An 11,570-nucleotide genomic window follows, 5' to 3' on the forward strand; every position below is an offset into this window, starting at 1 on the left:
CAACCCTGCTCAAACTCTTCAAAAAAATTGAAGTGGAGGGAAAGCTACCTAATTCATTCTATGAAGCCAATATCACCCTCATACCAAAACCAGGCAAAGATATTACCAAAAAAAGAAAACTACAGACCAATCTCTCTAGTGAATATAGATGCAAAAATCCTCAACAAAATTCTAGCAAATCGAATCCAGCACCACATTAAAAGAATTATACATCATGACCAAGTAGGATTCATCCCAGGTATGCAAGGATGGTTCAACATAAGAAAATCAATTAATGTAATACACCATATCAACAAATCAAAGCAGAAAAATCACATGATCATCTCAATTGATGCAGAGAAAGCATTTGACAAGATTCAACATCCTTTCCTGTTGAAAACACTTCAAAGGATAGGAATACAAGGGAACTTCCTTAAAATGATAAAGGGAATACATGAAAAACCCACAACTAAGATCATCCTCAATGGGGAAAAACTGAAAACTTTCCCCCTAAGACCAGGAACAAGACAAGGATGTCCACTATCACCATTGTTATTCAACATTGTGTTGGAAGTTCTAGCCAGAGCAATTAGACAAGAAAAATAAATACAAGTCATTAAAATTGGAAAGGAAGAAGTAAAACTCTCACTGTTTGCAAATGATATGATATTTTGTGTCGAAAACCCTGAAAAATCTACAGCAAAATTACTAGAGCTGATAAATGAATACAGCAAAGTGGCAGGTTAAAGATCAACACTCAAAAATCTGTAGTGTTTCTATACACTAGTAATGAACAATCTGAGGGAAAATCAAGAAAAAAATTCCATTTACAACTGCAACCAAAAGAATAAAATATTATATTTAGGAACAAATTTAATTAAAAATACAAAAGGCCTATACAAAACAATTACAAGGAATTTTCAAAAGAAATCACAAAAGACCTAAATAAATGTAAGGGCATACTGTTTTCATGGATTGGAACACTAAGTATAGTTAAGATGTCAATTCTACCTAAATTGATTTACAGATTCAAGGCAATACCAATTAAAATCCCAAAAACTACTTTTCAGAAATAGAAAAACTGATCACCAAATTTATTTGGAGGGGCAGGGTGCCCCGAATAGCTAAAAATATCCTGAGAAAGAAAAATGAAGTTAGAGGCCTCAGGCTACCTGACTTTAAAGGCATATTTTGAAGCTACAGTGGTCAAAACAGCATGGTACTGGCATAAAGATAGATATATTGACCAACGGAATCTAATAGAGTGTTCAGACATAGACCCTCTCATCTATGAACAACTGATCTTTGATAAGGCAGTCAAGCCAACTCACTTGGGACAGAACAGTCTCTTCAATAAATGATGCCTACAGAACTGGATATCCATAAGCAAAAGAATGAAAGAGGATCCATACCTCACATCTATACAAAAATTAACTCAAAATGGATCAAAGATCTAAACACTAGATCTAAGACCATAAGACTTTTAGAAGAAAATGTAGGGAGATATCTTATAAATCTTATACTTGGAGGCAGTTTCCTAGATCTTACACCCAAAGCAGGAGCACTGGAGAAAGAAAGAAATGGGAACTCCTCAAAATTAAACACTTTTGTGCATCAAAGTACTTCATCAAGAAAGTAAAAAGACAGCCTACATAATGGGAGACAATATTTGGAAATTATTGTCACCCTCCCCCTGTCTACAAGGGACATGACTCCCAGGGGTGTGGACCTTCCTGGCGACGTGGGACAGAAGTCCTAGAATGAGCTGAGACTCGGCATTAAGGTATTGAGAAATCCTTCTTCACCAAAAGGGGGAGGAGCAAAATGAGACAAAATAAAGTGCCAATGGCTGAGAGATTCCAAACAGAGTTGAGAGGTTATCCTGGAGGTTATTCTTACACATTAATTAGATATCACCTTGTTACTCAAGATGTAATGGAGAGGCTGGAGGGAACTGCCTGAAAATGTAGAGCTGTGTTTCCAGTAGCCATGTTTCTTGAAGATGATTGTATAATGATATAGTTTTCACAATGTGACTGTGTGATTGTGAAAACCTTGCATCTGATGCTCCTTTTAGCTCCCTTATCAACAGATGAGTAAAACATATGGAATAAAAATAAATAATAGGGAAACAAATGTTAAACTTAGATTGAAATGCTCGTGATCAATGAAAGGGAGGGGTAAGGAGTATGGTATGTATAAATTCTTTTCGAATGCCTTTTTATTTCTTTTTCTGAATTGATGCAAATGTTCTAAGAAATTATCATGATGACGAATACGCAACCATGTGATGATATTGTGTATTACTGATTATATAGGTAGAATGGAATGATCATATGTTAAGAATGTTTGCGTTTCTTTCTTGTCATATATATTTTTTAAATTAAAAGTTAAAAAAAATTTTTTAAAAAGAATAATAGTGGCAGACTTCAATACACCACATCCATCAATGGATAATCAAAAATTCACAAGTATATGCAAGTTAATAACATGCTATTAGCAGCCAGTGGGGCAAAGAAAAAAAATTGCGGGCGGGCCGCGGTGGCTCAGCGGGCAAGAGTGCTTGCCTGCCATGCCGGAGGACCTCGGTTCGATTCCCGGCCCCAGCCCATGTAAAAAACAAACAAACAAACAAAATATAATAAAACAAGAAAATGTTTAAAGATGTTTCCCTTTCTTCCTTCCTTCCTTCCTTCCATCCTTCCTTCCTTCTCTCTGTCTTTCCTTCCCTTCCTCCCTCTCTCTTAAAAAAAAAAAAAATAAATAAAAAAAAAAAAAAAAAAAAAAATTGCAAGAGAAATCAGCAAAGATCTTGAGATGAATGGAAATAAGAACACAAATTATGGGACGCCGTGAAGGCAGTGATGAAAATGAAATTTATGGCACTAACCACCAACATTAAAAAGGAAGAAAGAGCTAATATCAAACACCTAACTGAAAATCTGGAAAAATCAGAGAAAGAACCACAGACTAATCCCAAAGTGAGCAGAAGGAATGAAAAAACAAAGATTAGAGTGGAAATAAATTGAACAAAAAACAAAAACAATAGAGAGAATAAAACTGAAATCCAGTTATTTGAGAAGATCAATAAAATTGGCAAACACTTAGCTAGACTGACAAAAAAAGAGAGAAGATACAAATAAAATCAGAAATGAGAGGGTAGTCATTACCACTGATTCCACAGAAATGAAAGAGATCATAAGATACTATGAACAACTGTACGCCAACAAATTAGATAATGTAGAGGAAATGAACCACTTCTTAGAAACACATGAACGACATACACTGCCTCAAGAGAAACAGAAGATCCCATAAACCAATCACAAATGGAGAATGACTCAGTCATCAAAAATCGGTCAACAAAGAAAAGCCCAGGATCAGATGGCTTCACAGGTGAATTTTAGCCATCATTCAAGAAAAAAATTGAAAAAAAAAGACAGAAAAAAACTAATACCAGTGCTTCTCAAACTCTTCCCAAACAACTGAAGACCAGGGAACACTATTTAACTCATTCCACAAAGCTAAGATCACCCTAACACCAAAAATTACAGAGCAAAATCTCCAATGAATATACATGTAAAAATCCGCAACAAAATACTTGCATATAGAATTTGACAACACATTCAAAGAATTATACACCATTGCGCTGGTTTGAATCTTTTGTGTACCCCAAAAAGCCATGTCCTTTAATCCTCATTCAATACTGATGGATGGGAGCTTATTGATTATTTCCATGGAGGTATGACCAACCCAAATGTGGTGGTAACTTTTGATTAGATGGTATGCAGGGAGATGTGTCTCCACCCATTCCAGTTGGGGTTGATAACTGGAACACTTTAAGAGGGAACCATTTTGGAAAAAGCTACAGAGCCCATACAGCCAGAGACTTCTGGAAATGGAGGAGGAAAATGCCCCCAGGAGTTTCATGAAACAAGAAGCCTGGAGAGAAAGCTAGCTAATTTTGCCATGTGCCTTTCTAGTTGAGATAGAAACCCTGAATATCGTCTGCCTTTTTGAACCAAGGCATCTTTACCTGATGCCTTAAATTGGATATTTTTATAGTCTTGCTTTAATTTGGGCATTTTCACAGCCTTAGAACTATAAATTAGCAGCTTAATAAATTCCCCCTTTTAAAAGCTATTCCATTTCTGGCATATCGCATTTCAGCAGCTATCAAACTAGAATAACTATCATCAAGTATTGTTTATTCCAGGTATGGAAGGGTGGTTCAACACAAGAAAATTATTTAATGTAATACACCACACTCACAAATCAAAAGGGAAAAATGACATGATCATTTTGATGCAGAAAAGGCATTTAACAAAATCCAGCATCCTTTCTTGATTAAAAAACACACTGAAATACAGGAATGTTGGGGCCCAGAAGCAGGCCCCTGACTGTTGGCAAAGCCATGTCAGAATAACCTTGGAGGCACGGCCCCTTGGTCTCCGGTGAAATGAGGTCCAGCCTCTATGCACTATCTAATCTGGCCTTACTGTGAGAAGGTTCGGCCTGTGCAGTTTCAGGCAGGTTAGTCAATGCTCACTCTGCTCTCAAGGATGCTGACTCTGGAGCCCAAAGAGAGTTGTACAGAAAACATTCTGATAAGAAATAAATGGTTCCTGGGACAGAAACTGTGAACCAAACTTTGTATCTTTGCAGGCATGACAGATATTAAAAATAATCTTGCTTTGTTATACTCCCTAAAGCAGTTCCCATAAAAGAGCACAATAAATATGTGGCTGTCAGTTTATTTGGGACTCTTGCTCCTGATGAGCTTGAATTCCCTGACTCCACTTAACTAACTTCTTGTGTCTGTCGTTTCTTAATCCTGTACGGTGACCCTTCTTCTCCCCTTTTCCCTAGGGAAATCCCGGCACAGGAATAGAATGAAACTTCCTCAACACGATAAAGGGCATATATGCAAAGCTCACAGTTAATACTGATCTCTCTGGTGAGAGATGGAAAGCTTTCTCTCTGATTGGGAACAAGATAAGGATGCCCCCACTGTCACCACTGTTATTCAACATTGTGCTAGAAGTTCTAGCGAGAGCAATTAGGTAAGAAAAAGAAACAAAAACTTACACATCAGAAAGGAAGAAGCAGAACTTTCACTATTTGTTCACAACATGATCCTATATTTAGAAACCCTGAAAATTTTATGACAATGCTATTAGAGCTAATATATAAGATCAGCAAGTGGTGGGACACAAGATCAACATGCAAAAGTAGTGTTTCTATACACTAGTAATGAGCTATCTGAAAAGGAAATAAAGAAAAAATCCCATTTACAATAGCAACTAAAAGATCAATAACTAGGAATAAACTCAACCAAGGATGCAAAAGATGTATATTCAGAACACAAAAAAACATTGCTAAACAAAATCAAAGAAGACTTAAATAAATGGAAGGACATTTCATGTTCATGGAATGGAAGGCTAAATACCTTTAAGATGTCAATTCTAGCCAAATTCATCTACAGATTCACAGCAATACCAATCAAAATCTCAAGAACCTACTTTGCAGAAATGGAAAAGCTAACTATTTGGAAAGGTAAGGGGCCTCAAATAGCTAAAAACATCTTGAAAAAGAGCAAGTTGGAAGACTTACGCTTCTAACAACACAAAGCCACAGTGGTCAAAACAGCATGGCATGGCATAAAGATAGATGTATTGATCAATGGAATCAAACTGAAAGTTCAGAAATAGATTCTCATATCTATGGTTAATTAATTAATTTATTTGTTTGTTTTAAACTTTTAATTTACTTTTATTTTTATTTTTGGAGGGTGAATGGGTCAGGAATCGAACCCGGGTCTCCTACAAGGCAGGCAAGCATTTTACCACTGAATCAGTCAATTTATTTTTGACAATCTGCCAAATTCACTCAACTGGAACACAACAGTCTCTTCAATTAATGATGCTGGGAGAACTGGATACCCATACCCAAAGGAATGAAAGTAAATCCCTATTTCACACCCTATACAAATATTAACTCAAAATGGATCAAGGAGCTAATTGTAAGAACCTCGATCATAAAACGCCTAGAAGAAATACATGGAAGTATCTTCAAAATCTACTGGTAGGCAGTGTTTTCTTACACTTTACAACCAAAGCATAAGCAATAAGAGAAAAAAAAGATAAAAAGGACTTCCTCAAAACTGAACACTTTGTGCTGCAAAGGATTTTGTCAAAAAGGTGAAAAGGCAGCCTACTCAATGGGAGAAAATATTTGGAAACCACATACCTGATAAGGGTCTGATATTCAGAATATATAAAGAAACCCTACACTTGACAATTAAAAAAAGAGACAATACAATTTTTGAATGGGTAAAAGACATGAACAGGCCTTTCTTCAAAGAAGATAGACAAATGTCCAAAAAGCACAAGAGGCTCAACATCACTAGCTATTAGGGAAATGCAAATCAAAACCACAATGAAATACTACATCATACCCATCAGAATGGCTATTACCGAAAAAAAAAAAAGAAAAAGCATTGGGGAGGATGTGGAAAAACTGGAACTGTGACTATAAAATGCTGCAGCCATGGAGGAAAAGGTTAGCAGTTCCCCAAGTAGTTAAGTATAGACTTACCATGTGACCCTGCAAACCTAATTCTAGGAATATATCAAAACTAATCAAAAGTCTAGACTTGAACAGATATTTCCACACCCAAGGTGGAATTATTTGCCACTGCCAAAAGGTGGAAGCAACCCAAGTGTCCATCAATGGATGAACAGAAAAACAAAATATGGGTATACCTGCACAATGGTATATTAATCAGCAATAAAAAAGTACAATGTTCAGACACATGCAACAACATGAATTGTGAAGACATCATATTGAGTGAATATAAGTAACACACAAAAGGACAAATAATGTATGATCTCACTTATATGAAATAAGACTAAGCAAATTCATAGCGCTTGAAATCAGAATACAGTTACCAGGCACGGGAGTGATGATGGGGAATGGGGAGTTAATGCTTAACTGGCATAGAGTTTCCATTCGGGATGATGTTTTGGCAATGGATGGAGATGCTGGTGTCACAAAATTGTGAATGTAATGAACACCATTGAATTGTATTCTTGAAAGTTATTCAAATGGGGGAATTTTAGGTTGCATATATGTTACTAGGGTAACAATTTTTTAAAATGCCATAGAAATGTACAACATGTAGAGATAACCCTAGTGAAAACTAGGGAGTGGATTTAATAATGTAACTAAAATAATATTGTTTCATTAAATTGTAACAAAGATACCACACTAATGCAAAATGTCAATAACAGGGAAAACTGCATATGGGGGGGGTATATGGAAACTGTGTATCTTCTGCATATTTTTCCTATAAACCTACAACTGCTCTAATAAAAACATTAAAAAAATTAAGAGTATATTATGAACAATCTTATGCAAAATCATTTTACACCTTAGATAAAGCGGACAACTTCCTTAAAAAATACAAGTTACAAAAACTAGCACAAGAAAGAAAGAAATCATCTGAATCACTGTATATTCATTAAAGAAAACTCAATTCACAATTTAAAAAATCCTACAAAGACAATGGCAGTCCCAGACGGCTGACTGGTGAATTCTGTCAAACATTTAAAAAGAAATAAAACCAAACTTACATACATGCTTTCACAAAGTATAGGAGGAAGGAAAAATTTCCCACTCATTTTATGAGCTAGCAAAACTCCACTCTCAAAACCAGCAAAAGATACGTATGTAAAAATCCCCCAGAAAATTCTAGCAAATCTAAGAGGGCAATATATTAAAGGATTATACACCATAATGAAGTGGAATTTATTCCAGGGATGTAAGATTAGTTTACCATTTGAAAATCAGTCATATCATTAATTAAATGAAGGGACAAATGGAGAAATATTATATATTCATTTTAACAGATGCAGGAAAAAAATATTTAACAAAATTTAGCACTCATTCATGATTAAAAAAACCAAGAACTCTCAGCAAACTAGGAATTGCAAAGGACATCAACAGATTACATCATAGTTATCTGTGAAATACTGAATATTTCCTTTTATTATTGGAACAAGGCAAGGATGAATCTCTCAAAACTGCTATTCCAGGACTTCCGGGTCAAGATGGCGGTTTAACAACGAGCACGTTTTAGTTCATCCTCCAGAACAACTACTAAATAACCAGAAACAGTACAGAACAGCTCCTGGGGCCACGTCAGTGACCAGACACATAGCGTACCCCAGTCTGGACCAGACGGATCGGCTGCGAGCAACCCCACCCCCACCCCAACCGTGAGTTCCCAAAGCTGCGGTGGCCAGGGCCCCTCCCCCACAGGCCGATTCCCAGAGGGGAAAGGAAAGGACTTTACCAGCACCAGGGACTGGGCACAATCAAACGCCAATTGTGGAACTAATTAACAAAGTTAAACATACACTTGCTAAACATCCCAGCAATAGCACTCTTAGGTATTTACTCAAGAAAAATAAAAACACATGCCCACATGAAGATTTGTTCACAAATGTTCATACTAGCTCTATTCACACTAGCCAAAAACTAGAATGTCTATCAACCCAAGTGTCTATCAGCAGGTGAACAGATCTACAAATGATGGTATATCCATGCAACGGAATACTTCTCAGTAAAAAAAGAAGAAACTTGTGATAAAAAACATGCATAATTTTTCAGTTCACATTATTATATCTCTAAACATACCCACTAGAATGACCGAAATGAAAAAGACTAACACCACCAAAACTGGTGAGAATATAAGCAAAAGAACTCATACACATTGCTGATGAAAATATAATTTAGTATAACCAGTTTGGAAACAATTTGGGCAGTTTGTTGTAAAACTTAACATGCTCTTACTTTATGACCTAGGAATTTCACTATTAGATATTTAAAGCTCTACATGGGCAGATATTCTCATTGGTCTCTGAGCAAATAGTGTGGGCACATAGTAGATAAATATTTATTAAATAAGTAATTGAATGCATACATGTTAATTTCAGCACTGTAATAGCTAAAAACCATAAAACAACGTAAGCATGTTAATCAATAGCTATATGGATAAAAAATATGGTATATTCAGATGACAGAACACTATTTAAAACAATTATACTAATGACTAGATCCATCAGTATCAACCTGAAGGATTTTAAAAGCAACACTGAATTAAAAAGACAAGTGGCAGACCTCAATATAATTCATTTAAAATGTAAAAACGTATGCTATACTAGTGCATACATAGACTATATAAATGTATTTTTAAAGAAATCAAAACAAAGACATTAATTCATGATGGTGATTAACTGATTAGGAATGAAGGTGGGCAGTGGGGAATGGGTAAGGTGGAATAGAAACATTAGCTTTATTGAAAATGTTTTATTTATTTAAAAGTATTAGAAAGAAAGCTGACAAAATGTTAACCATTGTTAATGTTGGCTGTTGTAAATACAGATGTTGTGTTATTTAATTATTTTTGTTCTTTACTTCTTATCTATATCAACTAAATTAGCAAAAAAAGAAATGTAAAAAACCTAGTGTTATTTGCAAATGAGTCAACAATGGCAAAATAATAATAATTACATACACAGAGGATGACTAACCTGTAAGGGTGAATATTGGATCCAAGGTGAAGTTTGAAAAGTATGACTTCAGGAAAAAGTCCAAATTTAAGAGATAAATGAAAAACAGACAAAATAGAAAAGAGAATAAGCAGCTTATTAAATAATCTTTTCAGTTACAGACATAATAAAAAGTCTTCCCCACACTCCATCAGTTCTTTAAAGAATATAAAAAGAATAAATTCTTAAAGATGGTGCAGTGACTACTGAAAAAGATAAATCACAAAAGGAAACATATAGGATGCATTACAATGAAATCACACAGTCTAGCAGCATTGTACAACAAAAAATGTACTATCCGTTTTATACTTGAAACGTTAATATTTTGATATTTGGTCCTACTTCAGTCACTGTATAAATTGTGTTTTATGTATTGTTTTATGGATATAATAAACATGTGACTTCCTCTTTTCCCATCAGTCATACATATGCAATTTTTGCACTTGGGGCTCATCTCTGAGCACCTTTCTATCTCTAAAATTATATTGATTTTTCCGGCAATTGTAGTTACTGGTAATCAGAACAATTCCTTGCACAAAGTTGGTGTTTCAATTTTAGCTGTACAATCATTTTGCGCTATTAAAAAATACAGAAATTTCAAAAATACTAGTTATAGTTAGGCACAGGTAACAAATGTAAAACGATAAAAACTGTCATGTAAAAATATACACATACTGTTACATGTTTGGGTAATAAATGTACAATTAACTCCTACTAAAAGATGAGGACCTGTGACTACTCCACAAATATTGATGTGAAGATGATTAAAGTAATATTGCCTCAAGTTATGTTGCCTGGTACAGAACCAAATAAATCAATACATACTCGGAGAAAACCCAAAACCATGGAAAAAACATTATCTTCCCTATAAGCTTTCTCATAGCGATCCACAGCACATAGCAGTTCTTACGCTGTAGTATCATGGCCTGTTACATGAAAAATAATCCTTGCCCTACTGGCAAGCCCACAGCTTCGCAGGTTTGGCTAATTGCCCGGATGGCTTTTTTCCTGCTCTACCTTTCTCAGAGCTTCAGTATCTGTTCACTGACATCATGTAGGCACCTGACTAGATGAATCGCTTTTCCCGGCCCCCACGAGGCCAGATCCGTGCGGTGGAGCCACTGGGCTCCGAGCCTAAGGCTGCAGGATTTGTGCACGCAACCCTCGGGAGCTCGTGCATTCCTCCTGTTCATGCCAAACAGCGTATTTCTTATGTTTTCTTTTTACCAATCGTTTCCCACATAATTTCTAAGTAATACATTCCTACTGTAAAATAATGAAATAAAAATAACCACAACGTAAAAAACAGGTCAGGAGGAAAGCTCCTAAAGACTGAGCATTTGCTTCTCAATGGAAGCAAACTCCACCTTCGAGAGAAATCCCAACAAGCCTCGGGCCGCCGCACGTTCGTGCCCGGGACGAGAGTGGATGTAGGTTTCTTTCCGCTTAAGAGGACACAGCCACGCCCAAAGCCACTCCTTGCCCGTTTTGTCCCGGGTGAACCCCGAGAAACTCGGACTAGGGCCTCGCCTGGAAGAGCGAGGGCCCGGGGGCCGGGGAGAAACCGGAGAGGCTGGGGAGGCCCCGAGAGTCCGCGCACGCTCGAGCGCCTTCAGCCCGGCCTCCACCGCCTCCTACTAAATCCGCGGGCGTCACCATGGGAACCCAGGTTTTGGCCTTAGGGCCAGACTCCGTCCATCCCGCGCCCGGGAAGAAGAGAAAACGGGCAGGCTAGAGGCCCCGGACGCTCACCGCGACGCTAGACCACCGACACGCTGAGTCTGCACCGCCTTAGGTCGCGCTTCGCGGGGCAGAGATCCGTTCCGGCGCCAGTTCGCGCTGAGGCCACCCCACGACGCCGTTCGGCGGCTACCACAGCCTGTGCTCCTCCGCACCAGCGTGCGTGGAGGTATCGGGCTCCGGCTGCGAGGCGGGAGATATAAACCCCCGCGGTCGGTGAACGCGGGCTCAGTGAGTCGG

The 11,570-nt window shown here is 37.3% G+C and overlaps 1 protein-coding gene across 4 annotated transcripts in view; it reads right to left on the reverse strand.

Annotated features, from left to right (window-relative positions):
- ICA1L (islet cell autoantigen 1 like) overlaps nucleotides 1–11,570 on the reverse strand; it is a 139,737-nt gene extending 128,167 nt beyond the window's left edge. For 2 of the 4 annotated variants that reach the window (XM_077154742.1, XM_077154740.1), the window contains exons 1-2: nucleotides 11,343–11,452; nucleotides 9,573–9,618 (exon numbers count right to left, since the gene is read on the reverse strand). The gene's annotated coding sequence lies outside the window, so the exon portion shown is untranslated. Of the gene's footprint in view, nucleotides 1–9,572; nucleotides 9,619–10,957; nucleotides 11,266–11,342 lie in introns of those variants that run through there. The other 2 variants (XM_077154741.1, XM_077154744.1) reach the window with 2 other exon arrangements.

Source organism: Tamandua tetradactyla, chromosome 3, assembly GCF_023851605.1.
Source record: "Tamandua tetradactyla isolate mTamTet1 chromosome 3, mTamTet1.pri, whole genome shotgun sequence".
In the NCBI taxonomy this organism is placed as follows: domain Eukaryota; kingdom Metazoa; phylum Chordata; class Mammalia; order Pilosa; family Myrmecophagidae; genus Tamandua; species Tamandua tetradactyla.